Source organism: Macaca thibetana, chromosome 18, assembly GCF_024542745.1.
Source record: "Macaca thibetana thibetana isolate TM-01 chromosome 18, ASM2454274v1, whole genome shotgun sequence".
In the NCBI taxonomy this organism is placed as follows: Eukaryota; Metazoa; Chordata; class Mammalia; order Primates; family Cercopithecidae; genus Macaca; species Macaca thibetana.
In genome coordinates this window covers 63458561-63486492 of record NC_065595.1, presented here as the reverse complement: position 1 = coordinate 63486492, position 27932 = coordinate 63458561, and the positions used below count along the sequence as shown (strand labels likewise).

The window sequence follows — 27932 nt, the reverse complement described above, 5'->3', positions numbered from 1 at the left end:
CTAGAGCATATCATTATTCCTTTTTTTTTTTTTTGAGATGGAGTCTCACTCTGTCACCCAGGCTGGAGTGCAGTGGCACAATCTTGGCTCACTGCAACCTCCTCCTCCCGGATTCAAACCATCCTCCTGCCTCAGCCTCTCAAGTCGCTGAGATTACAAGCATGTACCACCACGCCCAGATAATTTTTGTATTTTTAGTAGAGATGGGGTTTTGCCATGTTGGCCAGGCTAGTCTCGAACTCCTGGTCTCCAGTGATCCTCCCACCTCAGCCTCCCAAAGTGCTGGGATTATAGGCATGAGCCACCACACCAGACCACATTATTTCTATTTTTAAATGGGGAAGTGAGCCTCAGAGACATCACACAAATCATATGTTAGGATATATCAAAAACCTTCCAAATTTCTGTGCTTTTTCCTAAAAAGCATGCTGACTATCTAGTAACCTATCCTACTGCTGTTGTTAATATTCACCTGACATAAAACTCAAGAACAGCACTGTGGCTGCAGTAGAGTCGGGGTAATCCAGGAAGCAAGGAGCATGTCTCTTCTCCCCAGGTGCTCTCACTTCTGCATAGTGAGATTATTCAGGCTGAGCCTCACTTGGGACTGAGCCACCACCTGTACAATTCCTATCTTAGTAACAGCAGCTAGTGCCGAAACCTTGGAAAGGAACAATACTCTCAGGCTGAATTGAAACCCCTCTCTACTAAAAAAAATACAAAAAAAAAGTAGCCGGGTGAGGTGGCGGGCGCCTGTAGTCCCAGCTACTCGGGAGGCTGAGGCAGGAGAATGGCGTAAACCCGGGAGGCGGAGCTTGCAGTGACCTGAGATCCGGCCACTGCACCCCAGCCTGGGCGGCAGAGCAAGACTCCGTCTCAAAAAAAAAAAAAAAAAAAAAAAAGAAAGTCGCATGCCAATTTACAATTGTGTATTCCAGGACAAAGACTGTGAAAAGGTTTTTGCATGTCTTTTATGATAACTAGTTTCACTGAATAGACTATTTCATAGCCCAGAAAGTCACTGTGTGACCAAAGAATCAGAAATAGAAACGTTGGCACCACTAAAGGATAGTTGTCTACTTAACAGATTATGATGTGATCTCCTGATGACTTTTCCAATCTGGAGAACCAGAAATGATTGCTTATACTCAGAGCTCCATCTCATAGATGGTGCTATAGAAAGAAAATTCCTGTTCTCTCGACTCTTCTTTTTTTTTTTTTTTAACCCTTTGGTAACATCCAGCCCCTGAGTACCTGTGGCCTGTGTACCTGTTTGATCTGTGAATTTTGAGTTTTAAGCATTCCACCCTGAAAAGTGCAAAACCCCTTCTAAACTGGAGCGGAAGAATTTGGCTTCGTTATACTTTTAATGTAGCCTTTGTACAATCCTTTCTTGCTTCCTGCTCAGAATGGCGTTTTAGAATATGGATATCTCACACTCACACTGAAAAACCTAGACATCTATATGACCCTTTTGGTGAAAAATCCACCAACTGGCCCCTAGCATGGTTTCAACAGTTCAGAAGCCTTTTTCTAGCACTTCTTAAGCCGAATTCAACTTAACCTAACTAGTGACTGTGCATGTTTGTGTGTGTCGATGACAGAGGTCCAGAGGAACCAACTTAAGAACTGTAGTCACATTTTATAAGTGAAAGCATTATTGCTGCCCCAAGAACCTGACAACATTTTATGATATGATGCTGTTAATACCATAAGCCTGAAAAGAGCAGGGACTGTCTTGACACTTAGATTCACTTCCTGCAAAGAGAAAACAGGTTCTGATTTAATTATCTTATGGCTGTCTATATTTGTCTATTTGAGAGATGAGACTACTTTTATCATAACAAGAGATTGTTTCAAACCAAAGTAACTGTTTTTAAAAAATACCTTCAATATATTCACTTGGCTTTTAAAAATGTCACTTTGAAGCATCCCTTAGCAGTCATGTAAAACAATTTTATATATATGTATGTATGGTATTTATAAATTATATATATATGGCTTGAATTATTTTCAAAACTTTGTAATTATCAGCAGAAAACAGAACTCAGATGGAAAACAGTAACCTTAGAAAGCAGAGATCTAAACTCTGGAAACTTATGTTTGTTCTGTTAAAACTGACAATGTTATTGTCCAAAAATAAAATGAAAAGGGCCTTTAGAGTCAGAAAACCAGGACTTGGATCAATTGCATGACCATGGGCCAATCGTTACCACCCTGAAGGACTGTTGCCTCATTGAAAAAATGGTTATACAGGTTGAGTGTCCCTTATCTGAGATGCTTGCGACTATAAGTGCTTCAGATTTCAGATTTTTTGGGATTTTGGAATATTTGCATTCCACTTACCAGATTAACATCCCAAATCTGAAAATCCAAAATCTGAAAATTTTTGAGTACTGATGTGACACTCAAAAAAAATGCTCATTGGGGTATTTTGGATTTCTGATTTTTGGATTTGGGATACTTAACCTGTAATAGCAGTACTCACCTCTTTGAGTTCTTGCATGTTTCAAATGAGCCATGGGTATGAAATACTCAGCGTAGAGTGCACACACATGACCTTTGACAGGGTCTCTCCCCCTGGGTACACTCAAGTCCTCAGACACTTTTTTAATTGTTTTAGTTCCTCCACTTGTCTTTCCACTGCTAAATCCCTAGAACCTAAAATAGTACTTGCCACTTCATAAGTGCACAAAAAGTACTTGTGGGAGTCAGGAAGACAGAGGGCAGGTAGGTGGGTTCTTGTTTTGTCTGATTTCCCCAGTATCCGAGTCTCCTGCTCTCTGCCTGGTCCCTTCATATTGATGACTTGGTAGCACTGCCTGCCTAAGAGCTTGGTTTCTGTTTCACTCCTGGATTACTGTTTCATGAGTCAACCATTTGGCTCTCAAACTCCACAGCTCCCCAGCAAGCCCATCACCTTCCCAGGTGAAGTCCATGCTCCTTAGAAGTCACTCCCATCTCTAGATCTGGCTGGTGTGCCCTTTGATTAGGCACAGCTATACTCTGTAAAGGCAAAGGGTATCATTTATAATCATAGTCAGAAAAAGTGAGGGTTGCAGACGGTGGTAGTCATTAGTAGTCTTTACCAAATATTTCTCCCCCTTTCTGGGTACATAAAAGAGTTGCACTCCCCTGACCCCTTCTAGACAGATATGGCCATGTGAGTTGCTTTAACACCAACTTGTGAACATGAACAGACATGTCACTCTAAGCATAAGTGGTAAGAGGAGGATTTGCCATGTCCCCTTTGCCGGTCTTGTTCAACTTGAAAGCCAGTTTCCATGAAAAAGCATTAGTATCACCATTGTGGGGGTAGCATTCCCTTGATCCAGGTCAGGAACATAGGGTTCTTCCCAGCTGTGGTTTAGGCCTCACCAGGAAAGTGTGGATTCTACAAGGATAGGAGATCAGGGGTCCATTCTCAGAAGCTCCAGACTGAGGTGTAACATGACCTTCAAGTCCTGATATTGAGAATCTTTCTGATGCCAGTACTTTATCTTTGATAAGTCATTCATGTATGATTTAAGAAAAGAGCTGAACAATTAGTAAGTAGGATGATATTTGTATATAGCATCTCAGAGATTACCAAACAGAGGAGTTTTAACTTGACTTCCAAAGTTTGAGTTGGAATTTTACACTTCTAAATTAGATTTAATAATTTTTCAAAGCTTCAGAAATAATAGGAAATTTATGAAGACCAGGAACCTCACATCAATTACATCAAGATAAATGCCAATGAGAGAGGGGAAGAAAAATACATAAGCGTTACAAAAAACAGACACTTTCACACAGAGATACACACACAGACATGTGATCCATATATAAACCTTTTCTTCTAAGCAAAATAGAAACCAAAAATTGTTTTAATTACATTAATAAAAAGAAAAGAAAAACCAGATTTAATGCCAGGCCATTCCAGTTTTGCTCCAGCCTGTGTCTCCTAAACAGCTTCAGGTGACTTCTGTGGTCTTCCATCTCCTATTTGAAAATGTGTTGTTGAACTAGATGACACCTACAGCCATGGAATTCAGAAGCCTATTGTCACTTTAAGGTGAGTGGGAACACATTTTGTTCTAGCTAGAAGACCAATTTAAATTAAACTGGAACATTTTGAAAAAAAATAAGCTTATTGATTCACTTATGCCTGACTCCTTCAAAACATCTTTTGAGTTAGGTTATGACAAGAGACATAAAAATAAAGTTAATAATAACATTGAATGCAAAAATTAGGTTCCAAGAAAGTACAAGAATGCGAATACACTTGCTGAAAGGGAAAATACAGCTGTGATTACATGTGAGATATGGCTGTAGGTTTCTTGAAAGTCAAAGTCAACGCAAAAAGTTTACCCATGACATTTGTATAGCTCTTAGGAAAGTCCAAAGTTTTCCAAATGTTAAAGGCATTTAAAAAAGACTGTCCATATGGCACATTTTTAAAAAGAAAAGAAAAGAGAAAAAGAAAGAAAACCTAAAGAAATAAGCAATATCTCTGAATAGGCAATTCACAGAAAGAGAAACCTAAATGGGTAGTAAATATTAAAAGATGCCCAAACTCTTTCAAAATTAGGAAAATACTAATTAAATCATTGATAAAGTGTCAGTCTATAATCATCAGATCGACAAAAACTAAAAAGTTGCATAACATCAAATGCTGGTGAAGATATATAGAAATGGAATCCCTGATACCTTGCTGGTGAGGATATAATCTAATAGAGCTATTTGGGAAAATAATCTCACTGAGTTTGCTGACATTTAGTATGGATATACCCCACAATCCAACAATTCTACTGCTGAATATACCCTCCACGAATCACTCAGGTGCTCAAGGATAAGATGTGTTCATGTTCATGGTAGAGCTGTTACTGTTAGTAGACTTACCAATGTATGAATAACATGGCGTGTAATGGAATGTAAAAAGCAATCACTTATGCTTATATGTAGCATCATGAGTAGATCTTTAAAAACAGTGTTGAATAAGAAAAGTTAGAAAGATACTTATACCACAGTATCATCTATGTAAATTAAGCACAGTGAATGCCAAAATTTTTCACATCTTCTGTGTGTGTGTGTGTGTGTGTGTGTAAAAGGTAGAATGGATGAACATATATATTATAAATAGTATATATTTCATATATATTATAAAAGCTGACTATGGTTGGAGGGGGCTGTGAGATTAGAGACAGAAGATAATAGAGAAAAAAGTAAAACCAAAGTAAATGAAACAAAATAGAAGCATTCTATAGCTTGATGATGATAAAATGTCATGCAGTTCATGATCATCTTAAATTTTCTTATCAAAAGTCCATATTTAAAAAACTTTTCTGAACATTTAAAAGTTGAGGAAAAAACAAAATTAAGAACATGTGAACAATACCATAAAAACACCAACTCTATTTGAGAGCCTTCATGAAAGCTCAACTTGAGTCTCATACAATGAGAACTTACGGTAGTTTTAAAGGATTAGTCTTTCTCACTTGGGGAGAGAAAATGTAATAATACCTCCTTACAGTTACTGCAGTTGAGGACAGAATTCATTCATTCGAGTTCTATGTTAGTCTGTTCTTGTGTTGCTATAAAAAAATACCTGAGAGGCCGGGCACGATGGCTTACGCCTGTAATCCCAGCAGTTTGGGAGGCTAAGACAGGCAGATCACCTTAGGTCAGGAGTTCGAGACCAGCCTGGCCAACATGGGAAAACCCTATCTCTACTAACAATACAAAAACTAGCCTGGCATGGTGGCCCATACCTGTAATCCCAGCTACTCGGGAGGCTGAGGCAGGAGAATTGCTTGAACCCAGGAGGCAGAGGTTGTGGTGACCCAAGATCGTGCCATTGTACTCCAGCCTAGGCGACGGAGCAAGACTTGATCTCAAAAAAAAAAAAGAGAGAAAAGAGAAAAGAAAAGAAAGAAAAGGGAAGGGAAGGGAAGGGAAAAGAAAAGAAAAGAAAAGAAAAATACCTGAGACTGGGCAACTTTACAAAAAAGAGGAGTTTAATTCTCTTGAGGTTCTGGAGGCTGTACAAGCACAGCACCAGCATCTGCTTGGCTTCTGGGGAGACCTCAGGGAGCTTTTACTCATGGCAGAAGGTGAAGCAAGAGCAGGCATGTCACATGGCAAAAGCAGGAGCAAGAGAGAAAGAGAGACAATGGGAGATACCACACACTTTTAAGCAACCAGATCTCACAAGACCTCACTCACTGTGTGGAGGACAGCCCCAAGCTATGAAGGATTTGCCCTGATGACCCAAGTACCTCCCACCAGGTATAACTGCTCAGTGGATTCTCCTTGCCCACTGCCTAGACAGAGCTGATTTATCAAGGCAAGGGAATTGCAATACAAAAAGAGTAATTCACACAGAGCCGTCTGTACAGGAGACTGGAGTTTTATTATTACTTAAATCAGTCTCCCCCAAAACTTGGGGATCGGAGTTTTTAAGGGTAATTTGGCAAGTAGGGGCTCAGGAAGTGGGGAGTGCTGATTGCTTGGGTTGGAGATGAAATCATAAGGCATCAAAGTGAGTTTTTCTTGCTGTCTACTGTTCATGGGTGGGACTGCAGAGCTGGCTGAGCCAGATTACCAGTCTGGGTGGCGTCAGCTGGTCCATCCGAACAGAACACAGGGTCTGCAAAGTATCTCCAGCACTGATCTTAGGCTTTACAACAGTAATGCTATTCCCAGGAGCAATCTGGGGAGGTTCAGACTCGCAACCAGAGGCTGTATGGCTCCTAACTGTAATTTCTAATCTTGTAACTAATTTGTTAGTCCTACAAGGGCAGACTGGTCCCCAGGTAAGTAGAGGGTTTATTATCATCTTTATTTCAAAGTTAAACTATGAACTAAATTCCTTCCCAAGGTTAGTTTGGCCTACACCCAGGAATAAACAAGGACAGCTGAGAGGTTAGAAGCAAGATGGAGCTGGTTAGGTCAGGTCTCTTTCCCTGTCATAATTTCCTCAGTTATAATTTTTGCAAAGGCGGTTTCACAGGCTCCACCTCCAACACCAAGGATTATATTTCAACATGAGATTTGATGGGGACATATATCCAAACTATATCAAGTCCTGATTTATATGAGGTCCTCCTCCTCAGCCCAGGACCTGGCACATAACGGTACTCAGAAAGTCTGTAGAATGAATGAATTAACATTTTAAAAGCATAGAATTATTATTCATATAGCTAAACCAAAAATAAAATTCAAAGGCCTCCCACAACCATTTGAATGGGCTCCCTCCTCAGCCAGGTGCTCTAAAATTTAACCTGAAAGACTGGCTCAGGCCATGACAGGAACTGGGGGGGTTGGACAGTCTCACAATACCCCTCCAGCATTAACATCAACACAAACTTTAAGTCTGGGGAGAAACATTTACAGTCTTTTGAAGCATGCTACTTGGAGGCTTCATCTGCATGATAAAACCTAGGTCTTCACATCCCCTATCATAACCCAGACATTCCTTTCTATAGATAATAACTCTTTCAACCAGCTGCCAATCAGAATATGTTTAAATCTACATAAAGGGTGAGTTGTCCCACCCTTCCAGATCAAACCAATGTAAATCTTACATGTATTGATTGATGTATTATGTCTCTCTGAAATATATAAAATTATATGCCCTTTATAAGTCATATACTTTGTTCTTGGTGAAATTTCAGGTTTTGGGAGGGTAGGGGGTGTGTGTGTGTGTGTGCGCGCGCATGTGTGTGTGTGCGCGCATGTGTGCGCGCGCACCTATGTGTCTCCTTTCCTAGATTCCCTGGACAGGCATAGCCAGGGACCCTGGTTAAAGATTGATCCTGCAATCTAGTTAAATGATATATTCTAATAATTAGAACAAAATATTTTAATCATTAGAACAAAAAATTCCCCCAAACAACCTGACTATCCTAAGCTACAAAAACAAATTCGTGAGGTGCCAATAAGTTATATTTGCTTTATATGAACAGAATATTCTTCCCCAAAGATATTGAAGAGTTGTAAAGCCAAGTCTGGAAGATATACATTTGCGTAATGAAAACTAAAAGGACTTTTCATTTTAAGAAAAGACTCTTTTGCATAAAAAATTATATCTTGTAAATATATGAAAATATGTATTTATAAGCTTTTAATCAGATAAATCTTAAGCAACGGAAGTGTTTATAGGCTAAGTGTTAGAATCTATTTTGGTATGAAGACCACTGAGAAAAGGAGACAAAGCATCCTTGAAATTAACCATATAAGCCCCTGGATAAAATAGATTCTAATTTATATAACTTTATAAAGTAAGGGGCATCTTCTAATGTGTAGTGTCAGGAAAATGTCTTTGTGATTAGATAGCTGGCTGCATGATGAGCATGCCCAGACACTCAGACGGAGAGGAACTGGATCATTCGATGGAGCAGAATAGACTGTGCTCAGAAATGACCTTCACAAGAACTTTAGATGTTGATTACCTTAGTTGAAAGGGCTCCAAGCAGGAAGAGTCATTAATTTTGGAAAAATTCAATCAATGATGTTTTTCACTTCTTTCAGCTGCTTCACACAGACTAATTATTTCCTTTTTAAAGCCTTGAGTTTTTCTGGCAAATTCTAATGTAGTAGAATGATAGCCCTTTCCAAGTGAGTGGGGGACCCTCACTTGTTGAACCTTGATCCCCAAAATCGGAGTCCCTTTTCCATCTTTTCCCTCTACTTTTGCTGTAAGGCTTAAATTCAGAATTCGAGTAACTAAATCCAATGATGAAGTCATAATACAGCTATCTAGACTGGAAGTTCTTCTGCTCTGAGTGGTTCATTATTATAGTTCTGTATTTGTCTTTAGCCTTATTTAAATCCCTTCTGTTGGGGTTTAAATCCACTACTTATCATTCTTCTATCCTAATAACCACTCATTTATTCATTTGACAAATATTTGTTAAATGTCCTTTATATGCAGGTTACATAGGAAGTACTCATTCCTAAATATTTTATTTAAACTTGCCAGTTTTAGTGGATGCTGTAGTTGGTGACCCAGATACTCCTTCAGAGCCAAGGTACTCTTTCTGCCAGCTGCTGGAATTGGTGGAAGCTGACAGCCCTCAGCTGCATCCCTTCTGGAAAATTGCCTTTGGCCAAAGGGAGCTGCCTCACACGAGGTCATGCGTCCTCCCTGGGCAGCCCACATCCAATGTCTGGCCACTGAGACTCATCCCCACTGCTTCAGTTTGGGCCAGTTCTGAAGGGCATCCCGGCTCAGGACTCCAACATGCCCCTCCCACCTGATCCTTCTTCCTTCACTGCTGTCATAGTGGTTTTGCCCAGAGCACGACCCAGTGGAACTCCCCACAGATCTCCATCTCACAGTCAAACCTCCATGGAAGCAAATCTAAGTCAGAGTAAACCACAGCATCACTTGTCACAGCCAATCTTCACAGTCCCTGCTATTTCTATTAATATAATCATTTTTAGTATCCAGAGAAACAATGGATATTTCGGCTCCCAAAATATCCATTGCTTATCCGATGCCAGACATCCAAAAACAAAACAAAATCTCTGACATTTTCCCCCAAAACTTTGCAACCTAACTTAAAGCATGTGAGTGATTCTCTGCGTCCAGATTATACTTAAAGAGAGTGATAAGATTAATGCTGTCTGCTAGTATCTTTTGAAAAGCAAACCATCATTAACTGGTCCAACCGAATGTTGCCAACTGATGCCTTCTCCATTGACCAACTTTCTGGGGGAAAAAAAGTATAGCATATTAGACTTTAGGTAGACTTACTGGTAGATTGTTTCACTAATGAGCAAAGCGAACATTGATAAGTGGCAAACCATTCACCTGGGTGTCTTTGTATTATGCAAATGAACTACTTCCTCTTGTCTCAGCTGTATTCTGCTTACTTAGAGTGAAGTTTAAGGCTGGGCCAGAGAGGGTGAGAGAGCTCCACCCAGGAAGGCCCTTGCAAGATAAACAGCAGTTTGAGCAGGGGCACTCTTTGCTTTATTTGTAACCTATTGCTAAATTGGGTTTCCAGAAATCGTTTACTGATGTTTATTTGTTTGGGGGGATTTTTTTTTGGGTATGTGCTTGAGGAAAATGAATACAAATCTAATACCTTTTCCTGTGGTAGAAAATTAAAGACTTTCTTTAACTTTTTTGTTAGAAATAATTATTTTATTTATGCTGAACTGCAGGGAAAACAGGATATGAAGTTCCAAAACATTTCTGCTTTCTTTCTGAGTATTTAATTCAGTTTATCAAATATCTATTGAGCATCAAATCTATAGGATTCTCCACACTTGGGGTACACCAGTGAACAAAACAGACACAAGCCCTGCCCTGAGTTCTACTTTCTTTGCTCTGCTACCCTGTGGGAGAGAGAAGGAGGCGTGAGGGAAGGATGCAGACATGATGTGCAGCATATTTCCAGCTTTTCAGCACAAGCCTGCTTTTCATTATTCCGTCCTGTTCTCAGACCACATAACTCACTTATGTCCTTAGATTATACGGCCACTTTTATTTTGACTACCGAGACGTGATCTTTGGTGTAAATAAGACTGAAAATTCTCACCTCTTCTTCATCTGAAAATATTGCTAGGGAGACGAGGGGCTGAAAGGTGAAGGGAGGGAACTGGTATTTATTGAGCATTTAGTACACTCCATGTGCTTTACATGACATGCATTTAATCTGCACAATCTGCAAGTTGGATATGACTTTTATCCCTACTTTATGTATGAGAAAACTGAGACTGAGAGGTTGACTAAATAACTTTGCAGAGATCACACAGGAAGTAAGGCACTGACCCGGGACGGAGCTCAGGGCCCCTGCCTTCTCCCTTGAGGTGCTGACTCTGTGGGAGGCTCTCGGGTAGAAGTATCACACTTCCGGTCTACCGAACTTGTCAGCATACCTAGAGCTTGAGAAAGAATTTTTTTAATTCAGTGAACACTTATGCAGGTTTTGAAACCAGTGTGCTTTAAAATGAACTTGAGCAATAGAGCCTTCTGGGCCTAAGAAATTCAGAAGAAAAGTATTGCAAAGATTTGTGTAACAGTTAAGCCTTTCTTCATGATGATAGCCACAAACCTCCCCAGAGGTCATCTGCTGTGGCCTCTTAGATTCTTCTACAGAAGCTTCTCCCAGAGAATATACACGAGGTTTTCTGTGCATCCTACCCATCCAGCCACTTCTCTCCCATGTATCTTTGAACTGGGAACAATTCCACACTTAAATAGGGAAGTGTGACAAGAAAAGACTAATGATAACAGGTGAGGCTGCTCACCAGCGGCTGCTTTGGTGGGCTGGGAAACTTGTTTTGGAGAAGTTGTTTGAACTAGTAATTTATTTCTATTAAAAATGAACAACTCTGAAAAGCACTGTAGATTTATATTCCTTTGATATTTTAAAATTTTTTGTTCTTTCTCCTTCTAATAAAATTTAAGGCTAAATATCTGTCTCTAGGGAAAAGAAGTTATTCAGTCATACTGGAGAGGAATATGAAAGGGAAGACTTGAACTGTCGTTAGTCAGATACTTAAATCTGCTGATAGCATGTGTTCATTACTCTTCAGTCTTAAAGCTGGAAAATTAATGAATTTTCTGAAGCCAAAGGAAGGCGCACTTTTATTTTTCATGGGAGAATTAAAATATTAACATCTATACAATATTATTTGTTTACCTTTATATATCTTGATTTGTTCCACAAAGAATTTGGAGTGGCTTATAAGAATTGTTAGCTCAACAGTGGGATAGATTGATGGATAGAGATATAAATAAAAATTAGTATCATTGTATGATTTTTGTTATAGTATGCTATGCAATTATTGACATTAAGCTGATAAAAGCAGAAGCAAAGAGGAATATTGTATATTATGTCATTCATATTTTGTCCTAAAAGAATAAAATTCTTCAGTGAAGCAAAGATTTTCCTGACACTTAGGTCTGATAAGGATATTTTATCTGACATGGCCAGTGTTTTTCGATGACATTCTGACAAAAAAGTGAAGGCAGGTATCATGGGAAACTTTTTAAAATTTTCCCTAAATGTAAACTGAGGATATAATGACCAAGTCCAACTCAATGGAAGCAATGTTCTGGATAAATTAGAAAGTGTGTGGTCAACATACACAACTTGCTAGTAGTCTACCTTAATTTCCAGAGTAAGGATACCAAAATCATAGCCCATGGCCCAGCAGCTTTCTCATCTCAACTTAGGGTGTGTGGATCCATCATAGAACTCTTTTCTGCTTAGACCAAACTGGGCTCAGATCCATTTCAAAACAGTGCTCTTGGTCTTCACTACCAATTGATTAGAGATGGAAAAAACTGAAGCCTGTTTTTTATCATGACAGAACCGTCTAGGGCATCAATATGCACTTCAAGAGACAGCGCAGGCCTCTGAAGTTGTACACACCATTATCTGTGTAGGTCTCTCAAAGTGTTTTTCCAGTGTGGGACTTCAGAGCTTTCAATCCACGAAAGACTCACCGTCAGGAATGCATTGACCGCACGTCCTTTAAACACTTTTCTTTAATATTTGTGTCAAGAGCTTTCACTAAAAGGTGAGCAGCAAACAGTTCAAAGGCATCTTCTGGCAAGAGTCTGGGCCCAGTGTTCTGTGCTGTTAATCAAAGGCAGAGCCGTATGAACTAAAAGATCAAAGCGCACCATCCACCGACACACTCTTTAGAACTTAGAGCCTGTCCCGGGCTGGCACCTGGCATCCACCTGCACCTGGTGAGGGCAGGGGAGAACCTCTGCAGGACCAATCAAAAATACTTCTGCAGTGTCTACTGGGTGACAGAAAATGAGGATACGGTGTTGAACAGGTGCTCGTCCAGATTGGCCCTAGGCTAATAATTACACTATAATTACTATTTTGGTATTTTTGTTTGTATTTATTTTTATTAATATACAACAATTGTACATATTTTGGGGGGTATGTGATATTTTGATACCTGCATATAATGTGTAATGATCAAATCAGAGTAACTGAGATACTGTCACCCCAAACGTTTATCTTTTCTTTGTGTTGGGGACATTACTGTTCTTTGCTTCTAGCTACTTTGAAGTGTACAATAAATTTTTGTTAACTATAATTTGCCTACTATTCTATCAAATACTAGAACATATTCCTATTATCTGACTTTCCTTTGTACCCCTTGACCAACACCTCTTCACTCCCACTAATCACTATGTTTGTTATTTGCTGTGAAGGATAAGGACAGCTGGACTTGTCCTTAAAAGTGGGCTAAGTAGGCCGAGGTGGGCGGATCATGAGATCAAAAGATCGAGACCATCTGGCCAACATGGCAAAACCCCGCCTCTACTAAAAATACACAAATTAGCTGGGCGTGGTGGCGCGCGCCTATAGTCCCAGCTACTTGGGAGGCTGAGGCAGGAGTATTGCTTGAACCCAGGAGGTGAAGGATGCAGTGAGCCGAGATCATTCCACTGCACTCCAGCCTGGGCAACAAGAGCAAGACTCCGTCTCAAAAAAAAAACAAAAAACAAAAAAGGTGGGCTAAGTATCTTCCAGAACACAAATAAAAAAGAACAGACATGTTTCCAAAATTCTCACCAAGTATAGCCAAGTATACAGCATTGATTTTCATAGTCTTTTAGAGATTGATAATCATCTTATTAGTTTAGGAATAAATATGTTGTTTATATTATAAGCAGATCTCTATTTATCTTGCCAGCTTAGGACTATAGAAATATGTTCGTTATGACTTTGGTCATAAAATGGTTTTTTGGTGGAATTCAGAGAATAGATTATTCACACAATCATCACAAGTAGATTCATTAAAGTTACTTTTAAATATTTAATAGTTACCATCAGATAAATCCGCAAGAGGACAACTTTTAAGGAATTCAGTGTTTCATAATTTTACGATGGTTAGAAGCATCTTATAGCAATGGGGACAAAAATGTGTGGTGGCTGTCATCTGGTGCTTTCTATCTCTCCATAAAGTATGAGAAACCTGCACTGAAAAGGAAAAAGAAACGTCAGAGAGTTGAGGAGAATAGAGCACATCGAAATTATTATTGTGATTTGTCCTCTTTACACAAAAGCAGAGAAAGCCTCTGACAACTGCCTATGTTGACTAATTTAGTGCTTGAAACTTTTAACCACAAACAGATATCCAAAGTGCACTACCCATTTGAAAGGAAGACTGTAGGGTCGGGCTGTCTGGATTTGGATCCAACTCCTTCACTTACTAACTGTATGGACCTGGGCGCAGATCAGTTTCCTTACCTGTGTAAGGAAAACCCTGTGCCTCAGTTTCCTTATCTCTATATTGAGGTTAGTAATAGTCCTTACCTTAGAGAGGTTGTTTAAATATCAAATGATTACATATGTAAATGCTTATAATAGTACCTAGTAAACAATAAGCAAGCGTTAGCAATTATGATTTGAGGTACCCCAACAGCGCAGGACACACAAGAGCTAAAAATGAACATTCAGAATAAATGACCCCAATGGAAACAGAAAGAATTTTTTTTAATAAGAAAACTTTTAGAAACTACAACTTGGTATTACTAAATTAGTTTTCACAGAACATTGAGAGGATATTGCAATCACAATATGAGAATATAAATAAGGCCAGGCCCGACGGCTCATACCTGTAATCCCTGTACTTTGGAAGGACAAGGCAGGAGGATTGCTTGAGCTCAGGAGTTCAAGACCAGCCTGAGCAACATAATGAGACCCCCACTCTATAAAATAAATTATTTTTAATTAGCTGGCCATGATGGCACATGCCTATGGTCCCAGCTACTCAGGTGGCTGAGGCAGGAGGATCCCTTGAGTCCATTAGGTCGAGGCCACGGTGAACTGTGATCATGCCACTGCACTCCAGCCTGGGTAACAGAGTGAGACCCTGTCTCAAAAAAAAAAAAAAAAAAGAAGAAGAAGAACAGGAGCAATCTGTTAGCAAGATAGTCAAAGAAAATTTATAGAATAAGAAGACAAATGTCAAATACGTAGACCAGTTTAGAGGACCCACAGCAGACAGCCTGCTGCTCAGCAAGACCAACTTTCTCTTTCTCTTCCTCTTGTGCCACAGCCAGACTGCATTTCCCAGGCCCCCTTTGCAGCTTGGGATAGATAGCCAGTGGAACCTGAAAAGGAGTATGTCTTATGCCCAGGCCTGGCCCCTGAAGCTCTCCCTGGTGCCGTTCTGTGTTGTGAGGCTGTGGTGCAGTTATACAGTGGCAGATGTTTTTGCATTGGCTGGGGGATTCTTTGTGTGGAAGTGCCAGAGTGGGGGCTGGCCCATGGGCAGAGGTGTCAGTCAGAACCATCAGTGCTGCTCTGAGGAGCCTGAACTTTACCTTGGGACCATGGAGATCCACTAAAGTGTGTGCTCTGTGTAGACAGGGGTGTAACAAGCAGATGTGCATTTCAGAACATTCACTCCCTTGGCTGGGGGAGGATACTGAAGAGGCCAGGAGAGGTGGGAATGGCGCTGAGGCTGGAAGCAGTTAGGAGGCTTGGTAATCACCAGGTGGAAAGGAATCGGGCTTGAAATGAAGTAGTGTTAGAGGGATGAAAGGGAGAGATAGATGCCCAAGGACATTGTAGAGTCAACTGTTCTGTTGGGTGTGGGGAGCTGAGATGCCACAATAAGAAATAAAGGTGGATACAGATGTCATCACATTTGGAGCTGCATCATGACTTTGGGTGCTTATGCTCATGCCTGCTGTTTTCTCTGAGTAGTTAGAAAATTTTTTTTTAATTTGTTTGGTTTTGTTTTGTTGTTGTTTGAGACAGGGTCATGTTCACACCACTGAACTCACCCAGGCTGGAGTTCAGTGGTGTGATCATGGCTCACTGCAGGCTTGACCTCCTAGGCTCAAAGGAACTTCTCACCTCAGCCTCCCAAGTAGCTGGGACCACAGGCTTGCACCACCACGTCCAGCTAATTTTTTTTATTTTTGTTTTTTGGTAGAGACAAGGTTTCACTATGTTGCCCAGGCTGGTCTTGAACTCCTGAGCTCAAGCAATCCTCCTGACTCAGCCTCCCAAAGTGCTGGGATTACAGACATGAGCCACCATGCCTGGCCCAGAGGACTGTTATCAGCCCCCTCTCCACTGCCAAATTCTACACTCTATCCATCCCAAACTATGGCTATTTCGTTTATTGCTGCCCTTGTAGGTACTATTGCTCCGTCTGAAATATGCACATCCCCTTGATAATCTAGAAAGTTTCTAAACAGCCTTTTACCTACATCAAGTCTTCTGGGAAGGCTTCTCTCACTTCAGAAAAGCCCAGCTGTAGCCCCTTTGAGCCTTTTCTCTCCCATGCCCTCTCCCTTCTGGTGGCACTTATAAAAGTGGGGTCACCATGCTCATGACCTCTTTACAGCTAGACAGACAGCGTCTGATGGCAGGCAGGGATTTTTTTTTTTTAAGACAAAGTCTTGCTCTGTCTCCCAGGCTGGAGTGCAGTGGTGCAATCTCTGCTCGCTGCAACCTCCACCTCCCGGGTTCAAGCGATTCTCCTGCCTCAGCCTCCCGAGTAGCTGGGATTACAGGTGCACGTCACCACAACCAGCTAATTTTTACATTTTTAGTAGAGACGGGGTTTCACCATGTTGGTCAGGCTGGTCTCAAACTTCTGACCTCAGGTGATCCACTTGCCTCGGCCTCCCAAAGTGCTGGGATTACAGGTGTGAGCCACTGTGCCTGGCCGGAGGGATTTTTTTTTTTTTTTCCATCCTTGTGTTTCCAATGACTAGCCAAGGGCCTATGATTAATAGGTGCTCAGTAGACATTTGATGAATCAGCTAATTCATTAATGAGAATAAAGGGACAGGAAAAAGATGTGGATCTTGAAGTAGTAACATCCCCACCTCCTTTCACATGAGAATAGAGGAGCTAAGGAGCAACTCCTGAAAGGACCAATAGCATGGAAAATTTGATAAATAAAGTTGGAAGCAAAAAATATATACATTCCACACAGTTGTATGATTCCTGTGCTTTTTGTTGCCTCAACTGCTTCATTCCTTCCTCTTTTGGCCTTGTGCTTGAAGGCTGGCACTACAGCAACTGTCTCGGAATATGAGGGGACCTTAAATTTGGAGGCTGGCTCTGGAAAGGGAGAGCCTAAAGATAGTAGGCACCTAGGCCCCTGGATACCAAAGAAGCAAAATACCAGCACCTAACTGCCCAGCTCTGGACAGCTTTTCTTGAGGGTTGCTTCTCTATGTTTAGGCCACTATTAGTTTGGGTTTTCTATTGTAAACAGCGAAACCTAACACTATGTGGAATGGCTTGCCTTCTGATAACTGCCATAAGTGCCCTCATGATTCTTTATCTTTTTAAATTTTATTCATTTATTTTTACACAGAGTGTCACTGTCACTCAGGCTGAAGCGCAGTGACACGATCATGGCTCACTGCATCCTTGACCTCTCAGGCTCAAGCATTACCCCAACCTCAGCCTCCCAAGTAGCTGGGACCACAGGCCTGTGCCACCACACCCGGCTAATTTTTAAACATTTTTTCGTAGAGACAGAGTCTTCCCATGTTGTTCAGACTGGCCTTGAACTCATAGGCCCAAGAGATCCTCCCTCCTTGGCCTCCCAAAGTGCTGGGATTACAGGTGTGAGCCACTGCACCCAGCAACCCTGATGATTCTTAATCTGATTTTACTTTTATTTTACTATGTCGGCTTCTAAGCAAACACTACACTAAACTGTGTGGCAATCAAAGTAAAATCAGATTAAGAATCATCTGATTAGAAACTTCCATCTCAATGGAATATTTAGAGAAATGGTGTGTAACCCTGCATCACGTCCTGTGGTCGAGTCTGTTACAAGAAAACAAGACAATTGTGCTCCTTGTGGATCACAGACATGCTCAAGTTCTAGAACAGAACTTGCCTCATCTTGTAAGTAGTGCAGATCATGACTTGCCCTTTTTACATCTTCAGTCATTAGAAAGTCAGCCAGATATGGGAGTCTAAGAATCCTTCTAACCTTTGGAGCTCTTCTCTTCTCCTCTACCTCCCTGTCCGTGCATGATCCAACTCCGTCCTGCTACTACTGTTCCCTTGGTCCGGTGAGGAGACTCATTCGCCTAAAGGTTCCTATTCCTGGGAGGGTGGTGGACACTGTCATTCTTCAGCTTGAAACAACTACTAAACAAACCCATCTCTACCACGGGAACATGAATCCCACTCATGGCATAACTTCCATTTGTTATTATGCAAAAAGTTTCTACTTCCACTAGAGTGAGGAGAGGAATGACGTCAAGAGGAGCCTGGAGCGCAAGTGGAGTCTAAAGAGATTCAGTGGCGGCCGGGCACAGCGGCTTAGGCCGGTAATCCCAGCCCTTTGGGAGTCGGAGGCAGGCGGATCACAAGGTCAGGAGTTCGAGACCATCCTGGCTAACATGGTGAAACCCTGTCTCTACTAAAAATATTTTTAAAAATTAGCCGGGTGTGATGGTGGGCGCCTGTAGGCCCAGCTGCTCAGGAGGCTGAGGCAGGAGAATGGCATGAACCCAGGACTCGGTAGCTGTCACTCCCTTCCCACGTCCTGTAGCAAGGTTTCATCAGAAGCAGCATTTCTTCTTCTACCTTTGAATAATCCAGTTCGCATTTTGCGTGTTGATTCAAAAGTCAGAAAAGTAAAAACGAATATAAAAAACAACATATTGAGCATTGAACTATCTGAATCCAAAGCATATGGTGGTTGTATAGGAATTGTTATTTTTTCCCCCATCACTGGTTTTTTTTTTTTTTTTTGCCTTTCGTTGCATGAGAATAAAACACTTTCACAGAGCAATTTGGAAAGTTCAAAATTGCTGGGCATGAAAAATGATTTTCATTTTTGGACAGATGTGATATATTTTCAGAAGCCATTTATATCCAACTGCTGTGCCAGTCTTTGAGAAATCTGACTTAAAAAAAATTGTAGCCTGATACAAGACACGACAGGTTTCTGTACAGAGCCTTTGCTAAGCCTTCCTGCTTGGATTCAAAGATAATAACTCTATGGCATACAAATACCTTGCAAAAATAGGTATTTTTTGTTTATACCTGAAAAAATATAACTAGATATGCAGTTTTACAAAGAGATGGCAAGTTGATATTTATTTTATAGAAGAACTGGACGTAATAACTTTGTTGTTACTTGGTGTGTGTGTGTGTGTGTGTATTTATTTATTTATTTATTTATTTATTTATAGGGTTTGGTTCTATTTGGGGCATCAGGCATCCACTGAGGATCTTGGCATGTTATCTCCTATGGATGGGGAGGGAGGGGCTACTGTATGTCATAAAGTTCAGTGGAAAAATCCCGGTGGGGAGGAGTCCAGACAGAGGAAACAGCCCAGCAGGATTTGTTAGTGACTGATTCCAGTTTTAAAAAATAGTTTATGTGATAATTAAGCGAATGAATAGTCATGTTTTCTAAATGTGGGTTTTTAGCTTGCCCTTGACAGAAAACAAAGCTGCTAAAAGGGGAACCACTCTTACATGCAAAATAATAGAAAGAAAACTCAAGATTACCTAAAAATACAGACAGGTTGAGTTCCTGAGTGAATCCTGACTAGCTTCCACAGTGTTTGTGCAATAAGTATTTATAAATCCTTGAGATAAATCACCACTAAATGACCGGATAGCAAGCCAATACACACACACACACACACACACACACACACACACACACACACACATTTCCCTTTTGAGAAAACTTTAGGGTTTTATTCTGAGGCCTCACAGCAGTGAAATGGTTTATTTATTTATTTATTTTTATTTTTATTATTTGTTTTTTTGAGACGGAGCCTTGTTCTGTCGCCCAGGCTGGAGTGCAGTGACACAATCTCGGCTCACTGCAAACTCCGCCTCTTGTGTTCAAGTGATTCTCCTGCCTCAGCCCACCCCCCTCCTGCCCCCCAGTAGCTGGGATTATAGGCGCCCGCCACCACACCCAGCTAACTTTTGTATTTTTTAGTAGAGACGGGATTTTGCCATGTTGGTCAGGCTAGTCTTGAACTCCTGACCTCAGGTGATCTGCTAGCCTTCGCCTCCCAGAGTGCTAGGATTACAGGCATGAGCCACCGCACCGGGCCTGCAATGAAATGATTTTAAGGAAGTAACAAAACAGCACAAGGGGAAACGTGGGGGTTGGAACCCAAATGCTCCCTTAAGGGTTACTCACTTTTCAGCCACTCTTCAGTCCTTGACCTTTCAACCCTTCCAGTCAGCATCTCCTGGAGCTGCCCCGGGAGCACGAAGCCCTGCCTCTGTCCTAGGCTCCAAAGTCCATGATTATTCCCAGGGAGTCTTTTCGAAATATCTGACTATGATGAAGATAATATGTGTTACCAGGGTTATTCTTGTATTGAGTGCTTAGCATGGGCCAGGTGCTACATTGATAGTTTTAACCTGTGTTATCCCATTCACTCCTCGCTACAGCCCTATTTCTATACAATTACTGTGTTTCTTATTCAGTTAAACATTGCACTTCATAGAACACTGCATTATTCCATGAAGTATCTGGGTGCAGTGGCTCACACCTGTAATCCCAGCACTTTAGTAGGCCGGGGTAGGAGGATAACTTGAGGCCAGGAGTGCAACATCAGCCTGGAGAGCAGAGTGAGAACTTGTATCTACAGAAAAATTTTAAAAATTAGCCAGGTATGGTGCTAGTTCCCTGTAGTCTCAGCTATTTGAGAGGGTGAAGTAGGACGATCACTTGAACACTGGGAGTCAAGGATGCAGTAAGCTGTGATTGTGCCACTGCACTCCAGCCTGGGCAACAGAGCAAGACCCTGTCTCAAAAAAAAAAAAAAGCCAGAGGTTGGGTAGGGAACAGAGGCACTAATTTTTCCAGGGACATGTAACTCAAAAGGGTTGATAAGTTAGACTGCTTGTGATAACTATGATTAACACTCCTCCAACTGTGATTGCAAAAATTCAACCAGGTGAAGTTCCACAGCTGGAGTAGCACTCTTAGAGTGACTTCCGTTCTTATCAAGAAACAAGTAACTTTATACTGGTTGGTGAGGATAGAGTGGTAGTTTTCTTGGGGACAAGGAAAAGAGAGTATTAATGAAGAAATGAGAAATGAAATGGTGCTTCCCATGGAGAGAAGAGAATGCTGGAATTTCAAGTGCTTCTTGGAGTTTTTCTAAGAGAAAACTGGAACAACTCATTTTCTCTTCTTTCAAACACAATTTAGCCCTGCCCTGGCCCTAAAAGACAAACAGAATGCAGGAGCTTTGCTAGTCTCCCATGGTTGCTCTTTTCCCTGTAATCAAAATGACAAGAGAAGAATACTTGATAAAATGAAGATGTAGCAAGAACTTATGTCCATCATTAGGCATTAAAGATGGGGTAAAAGGAACTAATACTTACAGAAAGCTGAGTAGGGTAGCATTTCTTGGCCTCAGTGCTGTCATGGTCTAGTGGAATGGACAGAGTGGCACAGGGATACCAATGTAATCAGTAAAAGTGAAGTACAAACAACTAGACTCACAGAGGAATGAGTAATTGTCTCTTATCTGGAAGCCCAAGGAAAGCACCATTTAGAGACATATGAACCAAGCCCTCTACAAAAGGGTTCCTGGGCATCTGTGTCAAAAACAGACAGATTAAAAAAATTACCAATGCATTTGATGTAGAACCAAGGTTGAGAACTACTGGAAGAGGTTAGAGAGTGAGAAACTGGATTTTGAAGCTGTAGCTTTTAGGCTCCCTGAGACCATGGAGCACTTGATTGCTGTGGGCCGGGTGTGATGGAGAAGGCTCCTATCAGAGCAGCTGCAATAGGGATGGGAAGGAAGACGCTAAAGGCACAGGTGCACTTGACGGGAGGGACAGGAGGGAGAGGATGCAAAAGGGGACCCGCTAAATTGTGAACTCCCAAGGGTGGGCACTGACCTATCTCTCCATCCCAGAGTGCCCAGTATGTGACTCACACAACATGCCAGCAGTATAGATACTTGTTGAATAAATAATTGAACTGGGTAACTATATTTTAAAAATTTGGAAAACTGGGCAGCTGGGGAATAGAGTATCACCAAAACACAACAAAGAAATTCAGAAGGAAACATATTTAGAGAAAAAAAGTGAATTCAGTCTTAGACTTTTTCGGTGTAAGTAATTAAACATAACAATTCAAAGATTCAGAAGTCTGTCTAATATGCAAAAGAAAATCAAGTCATAGGGCCCTCCTAAATTCCAATATTTTGTCACCCCCTCCTATTTCATTTGTATGTGACCAGGAGACTAAAACATGCATTGTGCTCCCAACAGGCTAAATCTGTTCTGGGATCCACTGAATGCCACTAGCGGGTCTGCTCGAGAGAATTCCTGATTGAATGACAACGGCGCTAAGAAAGGTAAGTCATGGTTGGGAAGCGTCAGGGAAGAATGGAGCCCAGATATCCTAAATTAAAATATAAAAGGCTAACGTTATTGGGCATGTACAGCTAAATTTCCAACATCCCACTACGCCTCCCAAATCCAGCACATTCCACCTAACACACACACACACACACACACACACACTTCCCTCTGAGGCAATCAATGGGCCCAAACTGACTTTTTATGGAACCATAATATAGAAAGAAATGCCCATGCCAAAAATGTCAATGCCCAATAATTTATCAGAAATCAATGCTCTATTCTATGTCCCCAAGCTCAACACTAATACTGTAACCTCTTAAATGTGCCTTGTTGTCTGCAGCTTGAATTCCTTTGTGGTTTCCCATATGTTATTTGGATGACGGCTGAAACTCTCACACACTGGTTGTTATAGACTGTGCAGTTGAAATTAATAGAATAGAGACGTACTCTGGTGACTCACTATTTTACCTCTTCTGACTCATAATTTCTCTCTTTTGTTTTTTCACATTATCGATCAGTGAATATTCTAGTAGTGTAATTCATCTGTATCTCAAGGCTAAAAATAGAACAGTAACCTTGACTGGGGAAAGGGGCTGAATAATCTTAACATCCAGGTGTGAAGAACAGGTTAATTCGGAAGAGAAAGGGGAAGAAGGGGCTCCCCGGGAGAGCAGGAGGAAGGCAGAGGGCCTTGGGGGTGGCTGTTCCCCGAGCGGTTCGGTATTTATACCATGTGCTCTGTCATATCCAGGAAACAGGAAAAGAAAAGCAATCATTGGGAAAAATATTAATACCATAGAGAGGAGAACTGTGTTTCAATTACCTCAATTCCTATGATCCTTCATTAGTAATGGAAGATACATCATCCACAATAGAGAAAACATAAGCGCCTCAGAAATATAAAGTTGTCTATTTCTCTGAAGTCAAAATGACAACATTTTTGCTTATAGCAGAAATGCCTACTAACTTACAAATGAACCATCTGTAAGAATTATTTGTTTAATTATGTGACCCTCAGTTACTAATATGCCCTGGACACTGTAGCTTCTGTGGATTCCTCCGAAATTATCCTGAATATTATAATCTGCTGAGCTCTTACATCATACACCAAGACTCAAGTCAGACCATCAGTTCTTTGACACTTGTTTGTCTTCAAATCATCTTACCAAATACCTGACCATCTTCCTTCCTTAGAGCCTGAGGCTGTACCAGTCCTGGCATTCATATAGACCATTAATATACCCACACAGTGCCTTTATTTTTCTGTGCACAAATGAAGATAAACACACTTATGAAATTAGCAGTTTATGACCATTTCCAGCATCCAGTTGCTGCTCCCTATCTCTTACATCCCCCTGCCCAGCCCCTCTGCCTTCCTGTATTCTCTCCCTCTATTAAAACAATCACAGATCTGATGTCATCAGTTTTTCTTTGATGGAGACACTTTCACCCCAAATGCCACCTCTTTCAAACTTTTTCATTCAATGCCTTTTATCTCTACCTGTAAAATGAAAGTCTTTGTTTTCTGTTTAGAGTTGAAAGAATTTCTTAGCTACACATTAAGCAGGAATAACTATAAATGCTTTTAAGATAAATCTGTTAGCTTTCAAAAAAAAAAAAAAGACAATATTAAGCACCTGAAAAAGAAGATGGGTCCAAAAAGAAATTACATCCCTGGGCTCCTGCCTTCTTTTCTCTCTTTTCTCCTATCCCTTAAATCTCAGTCAGTCAATTCCCAGTCCTGTGCCTGAGGATGCCCAGGTGATCTGGACCCGGGGCCAATTCCATGGCACCCTGCCCGTCTCTACCCAGAGCAGAGGATCCAACTACAGCCCTGAGGAGTTCCATTAGAACCAACTGGGAAGCTTTTATCAAACTATTGTTTCCTCCCAGTATATTCCCCCATCATTTTAATATGTTCCCACGGGGGTCATGGTTCTCTAAGACTTCTCTTCTACCACCCTGATGAAGAATCAGGGCTCAAAGCCTGTTAGGGGAGGAAAGGAAGGAGTGATGTTTGTGGCTGTTCCGTGGCCTAGTAATCACACAGGAGCACTTCAGATGGACGATGCACATTCAGTTGGCCTTGTATCAGCATCCAGAAGACTCAAGACAGTGGCAACAAAGAGACACGCAGAGACTCTTCACAGACTGGGAAGGGGACAGAGATAGTGACCTGGCAGTGTAGAAAGACATCAATAGATCCCTGAACTATGGGCATATTCTCTATTGAGGTCTCAAGTATTAATATGCATGGACATCAATATGACCATGCTGATTAAATAATAGTTGACCCCGAAATAATGTGGAGTTTAGGGGAACCAACCCCAAAGGGTCACAGTCATCGTGTTTAATTTTTGACTCTCCAGAAACTTAACTACTAATAATCTACTATTGACTGGAAACCTTACCAATAACATCGTCATTGAACACGTATGTTGTATGTTATATGTAATATGTATCACACATTGTATTCTTACCATAAAGTTAGCTAGAAGAAAAAAAGTATGATTAAGAAAATCATAAGGAAGAGAAAACATATTTCATTAAGTGGAAGTGGAGTGGGTCATGATAAAGGTCTTTATCCATATCCTCACGTTGAGTAGGCTGAGGAGGAAGAGATGGGTCTGGTCTTGCTGTCTCGGGGTGGGGGCAGCGGGGGAGAGGCAGAAGAAAATCCACTTGTAAATGGACCCGTGCAGTTCAAACCTGTATTCTTCAAAGGTCAAGTGTATAGCACATCAGAAAACCTGTTAACATAGACAGGCAGGTAGATGCTTACTAACAAAGTACAACAGAAGTAGACTAAAAGTTTGGTTGCTTAAAGTAATTAGGAAAGTGGTGGCAAGGTGGCGTAATTTTTCCATCTCTCCAACCACCCCATGGAAACAGAGCAACTAAGATAACAAAAGCAAAACCTCCCAGACAACATCTCCAATAAAGCAGCGGGAAAACATATCCCTATAAATATCCCTCCCTGTAAATCCCTCCAAATATGTGTGGGTTGGAATAAACTACTGGTGAGATTAAGACCTGTATAGTATCTTCAACACATCAGAGGAAATGAAAAGAGGACAAAGGGACTTCTGATGGCCCCAAGAGGCAGAGAAACAAAAACAGTTCACAAGTACCCACTTGTGAGTACCCACTTGTAAGGCTTGGTGGGCCACTCTGGGAAGGGCAGCTGAAACCCCTAAGTCCTGCTGCCTCCAACTTGTGGGTGAACACAAGAGAATCAGCTTGTGTTGGAGCAGCCTGTGCCCCATGGACCCTAAAGGGACCCGTAATAGCCATCTCCTCCACAGCAAAACCCCACATTGAGGAGAAACTACTGGCATAGAATCCAAATTGAGCAGGAAACAGACAAATAGGAGCAAAGGAGGCAAAAGAAAGAAGACGCAGATACAAGTGGAGGGAGGAGCAAAGAGCCAACAGATACCAGATACATATTTGTAAACACATCCAAAAATAACAGAAAAGGCAGCTCTAAATCTCTAGGGCTAGGAAGCTATCCTGGTTCACTCTTCTCTTCTAAGAGTACAAGAAAACTCATCTCACTTAAACATTAAAAAAGAAAAAAATGGCCATCGCATCTATCATAAAGAAAAATGGATTGAGGAATGTAATGTCTCTGCAGACAATAAAAGCATGCCAGAAAGATCTGCAAACAAAACAGAAGAAAATGTAGCCTCATATTTTAAATCAAGCTGAAAAAAAAGATAGCAACTTTTAAAGAACAGCATAACCCAGAATTTTAAGAACTCAAAAAGAAGCTAATTTGAAAAAACAAAGACTTGAAAAGGAGTTTATAGAAATAGAAAAATATTAGAGTTGAAGGAAAAACTTATTTCGAAATTTTAGACTAGACTAGAAGAAACAAAATAGTGAATGAACACCACAGAAAGTTCCTTAAGAAAAATAGAAAAGGAAAGAATGAATATTTTTAAAATAAAAAGATTTTAAAATATATATGAAAAAGGCATAGACAGTAGGAATAGGAGAACCAAAGAACATGAAATAGAAGTTCCTAAAAAAGAAAATCAATGTAATGAAAGAACAAATATTATCAATTATAATTCAAAACCTGCTTTTCTGACCTGAAAATATACTTGCCCAACATTTGAAAGGACATACCTGGTGGAATTGGCCCAGAATGGGCCACATATAAACACAGTCTAGTAAAATTATTGACCCAGAATGGGCCACATATAAACATAGTCTAGTAAAACTATTGACCTTTAAATAAAAAGAAAAAAGGGGTTTTTTTTGGCACTAATTAAAAGGTCAGTATCCCTTATAAGAGAAAGAAAATCAGATTGTCATCAGACTTTTTGACAATGCTTTATGCCAGAAGAAATGGTATAAAATATTTAAGAAATATTAAGGAAAGCAGATGTGAGCTAAAGATTTTATACCCAGCAACATTGATCTTTAAATACCGTGGTCACAATTCTTAATAAACATACAAGAACTCAGGGAGTAATGTTCCTATGAGCCTTTCCTGGGGAATTTATGGAGACCAAGCCTCAGAAAACCAATATGACTAAAGAGACATCGACAATAGAACTGGCGGTGAACATTAAGTAGACATTTTTGTGTAACTCATAATGTCTGTAGTTTACAAGGGAGAGAGTATAAAATGTGATGGCCATTTTCTCTATATGCAATTAACTGTAAAAAATGAGGAGTGGCATAAATTGGAAAGAGAATATAAAAAGTAGAATAAGCTCTGTGATTGCCTCAAGGATATCAATGGAGAATAAAAACATACCTGTTGAAAATAGATGCCAGGGAACGGGAGAAGGTGAAGAAGGGATTATTAGCTAATTTCAATTTTATTCATAGTAGGATGGGGGAAAAAAGTAAAAATGGGACTAAAGGTATTATTTACAGATATTAATAAAATTCTAGATTATATAAAGATGTTAATAAAGGGCTCAGAACAAAATAGCACAAACATTTCTAAATACAAAAAGAGTCTGGGTGCAGTGGTTCACACTTGTAATCCCAGCGTTTTGGGAGGCCGAGGTGGGAGGATTGCTTGAGCTCAGGAGTTCAAGACCAGCCTGGGCAACAAAGTGAGAACCCTATTCCCTACAAAAAATTTTAAAAATTAGCCAGGCACAGTGGCATGTGCCTGTAGTCTCAGCTGTTCAGGAGGCTGAGGCGGGACAATCCCTTGATCCCACAAGTTTGAGGTTGCAATGAGCTATATTGGTGCCACTGCACTTTAGCCTAGATGACAGAGTGAGACCCTGTCTCAAGAAAACCCACAGAACAGAAAGATAGGCGCGCGAGAGAGAACACATGCACACAAGCAAATAATGTAGGCAGGTGCTTTTCAGACTCTGTAAGAAGGACTACTTTTTTTCCCCAATAATTTGTAAGCGACACTTGTAATATACAAAATCATATACTTGAAATTAGTGGCAATATCAAATTACTTTAAATGTTTCTAAATGTGTTTTGCTGTTGTTGTTGTTGTTTTTACTGTCTATTCACAAGTCATCATAGCTTGGTAGCAAACAGTTCATGGAGCAGCCTTGATATCGACCACATAGGAAAAGGGTAGAAATGTAAGGCAATAAAGATAGAGGTAGTCACCGGTAT

At 40.7% G+C, this 27932-nt stretch overlaps 1 protein-coding gene across 5 annotated transcripts in view; it reads left to right on the top strand.

Moving 5' to 3' along the window:
• Positions 1-27932, top strand: part of DLGAP1 (DLG associated protein 1) — a 959039-nt gene that overhangs the window by 439322 nt on the left and 491785 nt on the right. For all 5 annotated transcript variants that reach the window (XM_050767436.1, XM_050767440.1, XM_050767437.1 and 2 more), the window contains exon 4: positions 22230-22315. The gene's annotated coding sequence lies outside the window, so the exon portion shown is untranslated. The remainder of the gene's footprint in view (positions 1-22229; positions 22316-27932) is intronic.